A 12,896-nucleotide genomic window follows, 5' to 3' on the forward strand; every position below is an offset into this window, starting at 1 on the left:
TCTCCCCAGCTAGGCACTTTGTACTCCTGCAGCTTCACTTTCCAGGAGGAAAGCTGAGAAAACCAATTTATACTGAGGTTTCAGTAAGAACCATGTGTTACCCCACACCCAATTAAAAGATTTTTGCATTTGAAAAGGGGAGCTTGAAGTGGGCATTTCCTAACGTTGAAAACCACGAGTTATAGTCAGAAGAGTTTGTTGGACTTGGAGTCTAGAGACTTGAGTTTGAATTCTAGTTCTGCTACTTATTAGTCATGTGACCCTATGCAAGTCCTTCTTCTTTCTGAGCCTCAGTTTCTTTCTCTGTAAAAAAAAAAAAGAAATGATAATGCTTGTACTCTCTACCTACCTTACAGAATTGTTTAAAGAAAGCTTGTTGTAAATTGTAAAGCAAATATAAGTGAACTATTATTAATAAGAAAAAGAACACTAAAACTTTACCTACAAATGGTGTAATTGCAGGTATCAAAGACTAGCCCATGGGGAAATATTGTAAAGGCCAGAGGACCTTCCTGGTGCCCCCCAAATTATACATTGTAGGTTGCCACCCCAGACTAATGTGAGTTTTATTTCTATCTTTGCTTCAGCAGTGACTAGCATAATTACTTGCACATATTAAGCTTTTAATAAATACTTATTGAATTCACACTCCAGAAATATTAATCATTAGTAAGTATGAAGTACTTACATGCACAATAAAAGTCAGTTTGAAAATCATGGACCATGCCTTACAGTTTAATGTAGACAGCATCAATGCAGACAAGCACACAGAAAAGCATCCCTATATAGAGAGACTGTACGAGTAGCGGGAGACAGTGTAACAGCAAGAACCAAAGCCATGAATAAATCAATACTATAAATAATGAATACATGAAATAAATAATTAGATCCCATACAAAATTTAGTGTATCTATCCTTGACACTTTGGTAGGTTTAGGATAGTGTATTCAAGAACTTTAGGGAAACGGATGTATTTTAACCAGAAGGGAAAAGCTTGGAGAAGGTTATATATTGGAAACCCTACTACACACTGCAAATTTGTGCAAGTTAATTAGTCTAGAAGTAGCCTGAGAGGTGGTAGCAACGTTATCAGTTGAAAAACAGTGACAGCCAGTATAATTTGTTTCAGTCTCCTACACGCTAAGTGATAGCATAGCTTGTCCCTCTGTATACTTTCCCATATCATACCCTTAAAAAAAAAAAAAGGTTTCTTAACCCTCCAACAGCTGTGGTGCTGCAACTATTATCTAGGCAATCTGCCAAAGTTGTCACTACCCTGTTGAATTCTGTGTGATTGCATGATGTTTAACTCGTTCTGAAACTTACCTATCCTTAGTTCTATGTAAACCTAAAAAATAGCTGACCTAATCAACAGGAAGATTAGTAAGTACCAGGTACAAAAGTTTCAAACCTTCCTATGTGTGTCTTCTATAATATAAACTATAATTATCAATCCAAATTATCACATATAAAAAATACCACAAGTTTTTTATAATTAAATAATGTTTGTTTACTTTAACACTTGAAACAGTTAAGTTTGTTATCTTAATCTCCTTTAAAGTGAGTGAAGGAGGGTAGGTGAGAATATTTAGGTAAAGATGAATGGGAGAAGAAACAGACATGCTATCATGGTAATTATTATGTAAAAGGCCTAGACAGAAGAAAGAAATAGGGAAGAGTTTGAGAAACATCATAAACTTGGCCTGAAAAAATTAAATAATAACTGGTATGTACCTTTTTGTGTACATGTTTCCCTCATTAGAATGCAAGCTTCTTGAGGACAGGGACTATTTTTGCTTTTTGTTTTCATTGTCAGCACTTAAAACAGTGCCTAGCACATGGTAACCTCTAATGAATACTAATTTATTAATTGTTTGAAAGACTTTAGCTATCCAGATATCTACTGGACCTTTCTCTCTGCCATAAGCAGAACAGTTAATAAATTATTTTTGCTTTAATGATAATGATTTCATTCTTCCCAAAAAAGATGGATAAATTGACAAGGGAAACTGCTAGTCTGATCTTACTGATTCTGACTAGTAAGAAAGGGAGGTCTTATGAACTGAGATGCGCTGCATATGAGCTGTAAAACTGGAACTGTTCTTTTGAAAATTAGTCTCTTCATCATACCCCATAGGGTAAGTGGTCAAATGATATGAGCAAACTGTTCTCAAAAGAATTGCAAACTGTTGACAACTATATGAAAGATAGTTCCAAATCATTAATAAGACAAATGAAAATAAAACAACTTGGGGCAGCTAGGTGGCGCAGTGGATAGAGCACGGGCCCTGGAGTCAGGAGGACCTGAGTGCAAATCCAACCTCAGACACTTGACACTTACTAGCTGTATGACCCTGGGCAAGTCACTTAACCCCATTACTTAGCCAAAAAAGAAAACAACTCTGGGTTTTACCTCACATCCAGAAAATTGCCAAAGAGGAATATTAGAGGAGTTTTGGGAAATTATGTATACTATGTTGATTATGTTGCAAATTGCCCCAACTATTATAGAAAGCAATTTGGAATGAGGCTAAAAATGTCCATACCCTTTGACCCATAGATCCCATTGCTAGGCATATACTGCAAAGAAGGTCAAAGGCAGAAATGTCCCACTTGTACCAAAATATTCATAGCAGCATTTTATTTTTGTGATAGCCAAGAACTAGAAATATGTGTGCATGTATGTGTGTGTAGATATATATCTACCTCTTTATGTGTGTAGCTATACCTAGATGCATGTATGTATATGTGTGGATATATACAGTATACATTTATATATACATATATGTATATATGCACATATAGAATAAATACAAAATAAAGATGAAGTCATTTATGAAGGGAGTTCTTCCATCTAGTAGTTGGGAGGAAAGAAGAAAAATTGTGTTATGTTTTATTGTGCTGCCCTGCCCATAGGACCCAGCCAAGTCTTGTAACATGGACAGCATTGATTTCAAATGAGAACTGGGAAACAAATTTTCACAAGGCTTCAATGAGAGTTAAAACAGATGATATCATATGGCATAATTGATTATAGGGTAAGGAGGTTATATAACTATAGATATAAATATAGATTATAGGAAAAATATTTATTATATTATTTGGAAAAATTATTATATTGTTTAAATCCAACTTATGTGATTAAAGGTTGTCCACACCTAGAATGTTGCCTGACCCCAGTAACTCTCCAAGATTGCCAGAGATGGCTACAAAGAATTGTGGGTTCCCTTCACAGGTTTGACTGTGATACCTTTAATTTTGCAACTAATCATGACTTATTTAGAGAAAGACAATGCTATAACCCCTAGAAGTGAAGATTTAAGGATGATATCACTGGCCAGTAGGATCTCTGACAAAAGTCATATCACATGAATGTAATAGAAAGAATACTGGCTTGAAGATCAGAAAACTTGAGTTTTCTTCAAACTTCACAAAACATACCTTGGGTAAATATCATGAAAAAACCCTTAAACCAAGTAGTTAAGACAAATTCAGTTAGGGGTGCTATATGTGTGAAGGAATCTGGGGCACCACTCTAACCCTAGTTATAGCTCTAGTCAAAGGAAAATCATTACCTAATTATTAAGAATTTTTTCCTTATATGAGCCTGTCTGCAGTTTCTGCCCACTGCTCCTGGTTAATAATAATATCTAACATTTATATAGCATTTATTATACTATGTGCCAGGCACTGTGCTAAGCACTTTACAATTATCTCATTTGATCCTCACAACTCTGGGAAATAATTGCTATATCATCCTCATTTTACCAGGGTCACACAGCTAGTATCTGAGGCCAAATTTGAACTCAGGTTTTCTGACTCCAGGCCCAGCACTCTATCCACTGTGCCACCTAGGTGTATATATCTGCCTGGTTCTATCTTCTTATATTAGGCAAAACAAGTCGAATCCCCTTTCTATGTAATATCTTTTCCAAGTTTCCAAACATCTGTGATTGCTGCCCCTAATGTTTCACTTCTCAGATTAAATGTCACCAGTTCCTTCAGCTGATTCTTACGTGAAATCCTCCAGCATCTTTGATTTGTTCTCCAATTTGATGCCCCAAATGCCCCACAAAGTTAGGGTCAGAGCCACTTTAAAGTTAGAGTGATCGTCTTTACCTCCTAAGGCTACAAAACTCTTCAGTATTATTCAGTATCTCACTTGATCCTCACAACAACAACCCTCTGAAGTAGGCAGGGGAATTATTCTTATTTTAAAAGTGAGGAAATTAAAAGGGTAAAGATTTGTCCTAAGGTTATGTCTTGAGTTAGCTTCAAATTCATGGCTCAAACTCATTTTTTCTCATCCCCTGACTAGTGTTATTTCCACTACATTTATGTCACATGACTTTTATCAGAGATCCTACTGGCCAATGACATCATTCATAAAGATTAATTTATTGGGGTTATTACTGAGTGAGATATAGACTCTGTGAAGACTTTTCAGGGTGGTGAGGAAAAGATTGTCTCAAAACTAGAGATAGGCTCTGAGAGAATGAACAGGCCATAAGTTTAAATTGCCTAAACCTATAGGAATTCGGCCCTAAACCCCCTCCTGATTGTCACACCACTGGCACGTCAGCACTAGGTTTGCTAAATAAAGACATGTGTGCTTCGATTGGCTATACCCTGTTTCCTTGTTTCCCCCCCCCCCCCCCCCCCCCCCGCAACTAGAATGTAAGCCCGCCTCCCAGCTAATGGGAATAAGGGATAGTGGTGGGTGGAGGTTTGTTTATGTTAGGGTATATAATCTCATTTTGCTTTTCTGTGCCTTGCTTCTGTCCTGCTGGAAGTATTCAGGAGGAGCAGATGCCCCTTCTCTCGAGATTGTAATAAAAAGTAACTTTTGCTTCCACCTTGAGAAGTCTCTGAGTTTAATTTGGGTTAGGGTCGCTGTCCCACACATTACATTGCTTCTCTCTAAATAAGTTATGATTTAATTGATTTTTTTGTTTTGACACAATATACACTTCACCAAAAAAATACTCAAACAACTCCCTCAACAAAATATACTCTCCCCTCAAAAAAAAGTTAAGCTAAACATTCTAATCATATAATTTCAATAAAAAATATATATTACCTTATACTCTTATAGTATAGAAAGACAAAAGAAATGGGGGGAAAAGGTCATTGTTTTTGTTTAGGGAAAGTACTAAAATAAAAACAAGAATTTGGAGGGGGGAAACAAGGTAAAAATTTGCAGATTTTACTTAACTCTTTTTTCCTTACCCCTAGACTTATGTGTATGCCAGCCACTAAACAAAGCCTTATTGCCCCTGAACTCCTTTGTGGTTTTATTTAAATCCCTAAAATGATTTGAGAGAACATAAACTGAAAAAAATCAGGTATTTGCCAAAAGTTTAAAGAAATTTTTTAACCCCAAGTCAGATAGTTGGCTGGAGTTACGGACTTTTAGTGAGAGCAAAAGAATCAATCAACAACATAGATGTAATTTTAGCCTGAAGGTGTTTGCTAGGTTTTGCTACCTACATGGCTGGCTACAGTTGGCATGGCCTTAGACTGAGCAGAATAAAAGTGGTTTAGTCTTTTTTCTCAAGGGAGAGACTTACTAGTTACTAAATCCCAGTAGATGTAGTAATGAGGTATAGATTCTTGGGGTGCTGGGACCCCAACATGACACACGGGGCCTGTACGAATGAATTTGACCCAAATCTTTCAGCCAGAAACAAAATTTTATTAGAGATTAGGACAGACTCTTAAGGAATCTGAACAGTTACTGATGCCTGTAAAGACGAGCGGGCTTGAGGAAATCTCAGCGTTTCAGTGGGGGCCAGGGTGAATCTTATATACACTCAAGTAATTTTGGACCACCAGAGGAGGGTCTGGGAAGAGGATCTGGGTGACTGGGGGAGGAGTTTAAGGAGAATGGGAGTGTCTGGATAGGGTCACCGGGGAATAGACAATAAAGGGCTAGGCTTTTAGCAGGGTTACAAAGAACTGGAAGGAAGAGGTTGATAAGATCAAAGGTGGGATCAAAGACTAGACTTCTCCATTAGGATTTCAAAGTCTAGGCTTCTTAGAGAGATAGGGAGAGAACAGAAGAAGAAGAGACAAGGAAAGGCCAGTTGAGTGGAGTATAGCCTCAGGCAACCATTTGAGACCAGAGTGAGGTCAAAGAAAATTTAAGAGTTTGCTGAGCCTGTAGACAAATGGGACTCAAATTCTTTTTGGAGTGAGGGGCAAAAGTCTCAGCTTGGGCCCATACCCCATCAGTAGTATATAGCAGCAGGTGGCCAAAGAAGATGAATACCAACAGATAATTTTAGAAAGTAGCTCAGAAAAAATAAGAAACCAGTAGCTAGTAAAAACAGGAAGGCAGCAGAAATGCCTAGTTGAGAAGCAGTGCCCAGTAGGAAATTGAGACATGGTGCCCACCAAAGAGCAGCGAAAATCAGCATAATGATATCACCAGATGACATTAGTGACTCTGTAGCAGTGGTAGGGTTTTTTGTTTGTTTATTTAGTCATTTTTCAATAGTGTCTGAGTCTTAATGACCCCATTTGGGGTTTCCTTGGCAAAGATATTGGAGTGGTTTGCCATTTCCTTCTCCAGTTCATTTTACAGATGAGGACCTGAGGCAAAGAGGGTTAAATGACTTGCCCAAGGACACACAGCTTATAAGTGTCTGAGGTCACATTTGAACTCAGGTCTTCCTGACTCCAGGCCTGGTACTCTATCCACTGTACCACCTAGTTGGTAGGATAAGCTGCCCCATGTGTCTTTGGTGTGGCCTCCAAGCATATTCCTGGACAACAGCTGTTCCCTTCACTTGTACCTTCTTTCATGTATACATCCTAATCATGTAAGTTCTCTATATGTTTGCACCCCCCTCCCACCAATAGTGTGGTGCCCATACCTGTAGGTATGGGAAATCATTTAATTGACCATGCTATTTGAGTAAATGTCTTTTGCTTTCAATGAATAAATGAAAAAGCATTTATTAAGCACTTAACTATATGCCAAGCACTAGGAATATAAAGAGAAAATGAAGATGGCTCTTACCTCCAAGGAGCTCATGCTCTAATTGTGAAAGACAATGCATATTCCTTCTATTTGGCTTAGGAAATTAAACACATAGATCAGGGCTGAAGAACTATGCTTTCAAGTGGATACTAACCCACAACCACAAAGTGCTTTAAATCTGGAGAAGTTTTTGGGGGGTCCCATTTATGAGATCTAGGTTGTTATAGTAGTTTACTGGTTGCTAAAAGAATGGAAGGATGTGGCCATTTAATAGTTTTAATAGCCATCAACTCTAATAATAGCTTTAAAAACTTTAATAGCTATATTGTCTATTATGTTTGACCTGAGCTCTGTTACCATTTAGAGTTGTCTTATTTCCCCTTGTAATCAGTGTGTGTCTTGTTCTTTTGGTTTTCTTCACTCTGCATCACTGCATACAAGTCTTCCAAGTTTCTCATTTTGTTTCCAGCTTTTTTATTTTATACATAGTGCTGCTATGAATATATTTGCAGGCATAGGTCTGGTTTTTGTTGTTGTTTTTGTTTGGTTTTTTGCTATCATCAATATCCTTGAAATATAAATTCAGTACTTGGGGATCATGGTGTAAAAGGGTGGGAACAGTTCAGCACTTGCATAATTTCAAATTGTTTCCCTGAACAATAATGGATCAATTCATAGTTCTACCAGCAGAGAATTACTCAAGAAAACTCTTTAAAATGTAAATCCCTTCGAAACAGTAACTTATTAAAACCTTAACTTTCATTCATACCCGTTTAATTCGTTTTTCACTAGATTTTCTCTGGGATAGCTGAGAACAAGACATAGAAGTATTAAGGAGATAGGAGGCTGGATTAGAGAGGTTTTGGCATGAGTAGAGAGAAGGGATGGATACCAGAGATGCTGACCTGGAATCAACAAGACTTCTGTGGTGAAGAGGTGAAGATAACTCCTAGATTTTGAACCTGGGTGATTGGAAGAATGATAATGGCTTCAACAGAAATAGTATGTAAAAGAGGTTTGATGAATTTTGTCTCGGACATAAGAAGTTTAAGTTGTCTCTGGGACATCCAGATGATGTCCAGCAGCCATTTAGAGATATGAGCTTAAAGCTCAGTAGATATATGAGGTCCTGATTTGGAGATTTGAAACTAGTCTGCATAGAAATGCTTTGTTGAGCTCACCAAGAGATTGAGGATAGAGAGAGAAAAGAACCTAGCACAGAGCACTGGGGCACACCCACAGTTAGTGAATTTTAGAGCTGATGATGCAGCAAAGGATATAGGGAAGGAATGTTTTGGTAGGAGGAAAACCTCTAGATTCTATTTGCCATTCACTAAACTTTCCAGAACTACTCGCTGCTCCTAGCCTTTACTCATATTATCCTGTTGCCTAAAATATCCCTTCCCTTCTCTCCTCCTTCATGAGTCTTTCTCATTGATCACTGCCACCTCTGAATTCCTATAGGATTCATCTGGTACTTAACATAGCCTTCCTTGTTTTGTTAATTTTTGTGTGTATATGCTCTATCTCCTTTTGGACTATGAGCTCCTAGATAGGAGGGGCTGCTATATATAAACCTTTTTATTTTATGATGGGTGTAAAATTTATACATTCCATAAGGCAGCTAGGTGATATAGTAGATAAAATGCAGGGCCTAGAGTCTGGAAGACTTCTCTTCCTGAGTTCAAATCTGGCCTCAGAAACTTAGTAGCTGTGTGACTCTGGGCAAGTCACTTGACCCTGTTTGCCTCAGTTTCATCATCTGTAAATAAGCTTGAAAAGGATATGGCAAGGGGCAGCTAGGTGGCACAGTGGATAGAGCACTAGCCCTGAAGTCAGGAGGACCTGAGTTCAAATTCAGCCTCGGACCAAACACTTGACACTTACTAGCTGTGTGACCCTGGGCAAGTCACTTAACCCCAATTGCCTAAAAAAAAAAAAGAAAAGGATATGGCAAACCACTCCAGTAACTCTGCCCAAGAAAACCCCAAATGGGGTCATGAAAATTTGGACACAACTGAAATGACTGAACAACAACTCATTCCAGATTAAATATCATGAAGGCCCAATGGTTCAGATTTTGATGTTGTCAACCATTTACCAAAGGTTTAGTCCAAAGAAACAAACAGAATCAGTTTCCCCCTTAGGCGAGGATTTAAGAACAAACAGAATGGGGTTCACCTTACCAAAGGTTTGACCACAGAACAAACACAATCAGGCTGTACATGTGCTTTTTTATTCTCATTAAGCCAGAGAATCATGCATTCATGGAGTCAGAAAATAATTCTGAACTCAGAGGTAAACAAGCTGAAGGAAACTCTTTATATACTTAGAGCAATCCCAACTCAGGATGCCTGTGTCAACCAAAATTATAGTCTCCATATGTGTTAACCATAACATGAGAAAGGAATTTCTTTTTTTTTTTTTGGTGAGGCAATCAGGGTTAAGTGACTTGCCCAAGGTCACACAGCTAATAAGTATCAAATGTCTGAGGTTGGATTTGAACTCAGGTCCTCCTTACTCCAAGGCTAGAGCTCTATCTACCGTGCCACCTAGCTGCCCCTGGAATGGAATTTCTTAATAGGCTAGATTGTAAATACAGTAAGATAAGTGTCAAAGTATCAATTGAAATTATAGATCCTGGATGTCTGTGTTTCTTTTATCATTAACCTGACTATATACATATATACATATACACACACACACACACACACACACACACATATACATATACATATACATATACATATATATATACATATATTTATTCTAACAAAGAGACAAACAAAATTAGGGTGCATGTGTTCACGGTTTAATTTTTCTTGCATTGCATGGGAGTCCAGTCCAAAACTAGGCCTCCCTAAGGGGGACAGTTCAGAACTGGCTTGGTTTGGGATTTGGGGGTACAAACTTATGCCTTTCAATGCGTAGGCATTCCTAAGGGGTGCCAATCAACTGTGATTGGTTGACAAACTAGGAGGTAGGTCATATCAAAATGAGGTCTTGAGTGTGTGTCTTAGATCACTCAGTGGGGGGGGGCAACATCGCCTGACATCAAAGGAAATACAACCCCCCAGTCTTGGGAGTCTGCCTCCACCCAAATCAATTCAGGCCTGGGTTGGAGTTTGACTAAGATAAGAAGATTCAACGCAATCTCATCATCAGAGATGTTCTTCTGAACAACTTTGGGGACAGAAGGCTGTCAGGATGGAACTCTGAGTCTCCAAGACACAGATTACCAAGAGAAATCATTTTTAACAATACATATACACACGTATGTATGTATACATATAAAACATAACATAACATGTATCCATAAAATACCAAGATAAGAAAAGTCTCACTATTCAAGATAGTGCCTGGTTCAAGGTATCTTGTCCTGGGCAGTCATAAACAGAAGAATGCTCCTGATCAGCTTCATCTGGCCTTGTAGTTGCTGGCACAGGAAGGGGCATTTTGGATTCACTTAGAGAGCAAAGCAAAGCATGTCTGTTATGCCAGAGTAGGCAAGGCATTAAGGTAGGTTAAGCTCCTAGTGGGCCAAAAATGTCTTTCTCCTGATATCCCCGTGATGGGGGGCTCAAAATGGTTCACAATGTATTCATTTTTTTCTCTTCTTTCCCTTTTTCTCTAACAAAAGGGTTCTTTGTTATACAGGATAGCTGACTGAGAGAGGGTATGGAAGGGGACATCATGAGAAATTTAGGTAACAGTAAAAAATATAATTTTTTTTTCCCAAAGAGAACCCAATGGAATTCCTGATAAGGATTAACAAGGGCTTTTTTGTTTGTTTGTTTTATTTTGTTTTAGGCAATTGGGGTTAAGTGACTTGCCCAGGGTCATACAGCTAGTAAGTGTCAAGCATTTAGTCTGAGGCCAGATTTGAACTCAGGTGCTCCTGACTTCAGGGTTGGTGCTTTATCCATTGTGCCACCTAGCTGCCCCAACAAAGTTTTTGGAAAGACAGATTGTAACCTGAGGGGCTCTTTTCTATGTTGGTTGTGCTTGACTAAGGATCTGGCTCATAAAAGAGCTTAAGGAACGGGAAATCTCCAACAGAGGTCATCTCTCTCCCATATCCTTTGAGGAAGGTGTCTCAGGAGTCAAAGAGGATGCCCTCCAGCAGATGGCAGCAGTTCAGTGGAAAAGGAACCTAGCAGCTCGGTAGAGAAGCAGATGACAGCCGCGGCTCTGTGGGAAGCAGCAGCTGCTTTGGGGGCAGGATCCTCACTCAGGGTGGCAGAGAACTGGAGCTCAAGCCTAGGATCCTGAGTTAGCAAGGAAGGAGTGCTCTTAGCCCCACCGGAAATAGCGACCTTTTGTGTAGGGGGTAGATGGGTTCTCCTTTATTGTCCTTCTTATTGGACTTTAACTAAATGTCTTTTGTTCCACTGCACTTTGCATTTGCCACTCTGCCCAGTTTCCCCTTCATCAAACCAGATGCCCCTCCCAGGATAAGCTCATTACTTCTAATCTCATCACCATGCTCCTAACTCAAGCCTTAACACCACCTCCTTCAGCCTCCTCTCCCGCTGACTGGAGGGCTGGACGGTGGAGTGCCAAATTACTTCCAAAGCCTTCCTCTATAGGAGGCAGAAATGGGACTTCGAGCTCACTTCACTTTGCATCTGCTGCTCTTCCTGGTTTTAAGGTCATACTAGATGCTGCAGTGCTAGATACTCGGGAATGTCCCCAGTGCCCTCCTCTCCCCTCCCTTTTTTGCTTCCTTTTGTCTGTTGTCTCCCCCCACAACCCATTAGATTGTAAACTCCTTGTGGGCAGGGATTGTATTTTTCCTATTTGTATTCACAGCATTTTGCACAATGCCTGGCACACAGCAGGCACTCCATAAATGTACACTGAATTGAATTTTGTTCTGATTTCATTTGTTATCTGGCTTTATCTGGCAAATAGCAATTGGGTCAGATCTCACAACTGTGGATTTGAAGAGATACTAACCCTATATAGTACATTGAACCCCAGAAACAAGGAGATGTTCCAGGTCCGCGTGAGGATGGTTTCTGTGCTACACATAGAGAACTTGCCTCACAACAACTCTGAGAAATAGGATGTTTGATCATATTCAGACACCAAAGTTGGAGAGAAACTGCTGTTCTTTTCAGTTGTGTCCAGCTTTTCATGACTCCATTTTGGGATTTTCTTGGCCAAAATACTGGAGTGGTTTCCCATTTCCTTCTCCAGCTCATTTTACAGATAAGAAACCTGAAGCAGATTTAAGTCACTTGTCCAGGGTCACCCAGCTAGTAAATGTCTGAGGCTGGATTTGAACTCAGGTCTTCCTAACTCCAAGACCAAAATTGGGTATGGGGTACCTCTGGATTAGACAGAGCCTGTTTTTGGGGCTAGTAACAGGAAAGGCTCTTCTTCAGGTTAGCTATCTCTTGTTTGTTCAGCCTTTTCTGACTCTGACACCAGTTTTGGAGTTTTCTTGGCAAAGATATGGGAGTGGTTTGCCATGTCCTTCTCCAGCTCATTTTACAGATGAGGAAACTAAGGCAAACAGGGTTAAGTGACTTGCCCAGGGTCACACAGCTAGTAAGTGTCTGAGGCCAGATGTGAACTCAGGAAGATGAGTCTTGCTGACTTCAGACCCAGCACTCTGTGCACTACGGTGCCACCTAGCTGCCTCTTGCTATCTCTTGTAACCCCTCCCTAATACATAAGACTGTCTTTGCTGTTTCAGCAGAAAGGAAAGTTGCATACAGTGTCGGGTTAAAATACAAACAGGGTCAGAAACAGGGAACTATAGACAAAATGGGGTTGATTTAGTTTTCTACCCACAAGTACAAGTATTATTATTCCTGTTTTACAGATAAGGAAACTGAAGTTAAGTGTCATCATCCAGAGTCTCACAGAGCTGTCATTTCAACTCTCATTTCTCATAATTGTA

At 39.4% G+C, this 12,896-nt stretch overlaps 1 long non-coding RNA gene across 3 annotated transcripts in view; it reads left to right on the forward strand.

Annotated features, from left to right (window-relative positions):
* The window catches only part of LOC144455495 (uncharacterized), a 126,941-nt gene that overhangs the window by 25,944 nt on the left and 88,101 nt on the right, over positions 1-12,896 (forward strand). For all 3 annotated transcript variants that reach the window (XR_013484203.1, XR_013484204.1, XR_013484202.1), the window contains one exon: positions 12,819-12,893. This is a non-coding gene — a long non-coding RNA (uncharacterized LOC144455495). The remainder of the gene's footprint in view (positions 1-12,818; positions 12,894-12,896) is intronic.

The sequence above is a fragment of the Phascolarctos cinereus genome, unplaced genomic scaffold (genome assembly GCF_003287225.1).
Source record: "Phascolarctos cinereus isolate Bilbo 61053 unplaced genomic scaffold, phaCin_HiC Scaffold_9;HRSCAF=440, whole genome shotgun sequence".
NCBI classification, from domain to species: domain Eukaryota; kingdom Metazoa; phylum Chordata; class Mammalia; order Diprotodontia; family Phascolarctidae; genus Phascolarctos; species Phascolarctos cinereus.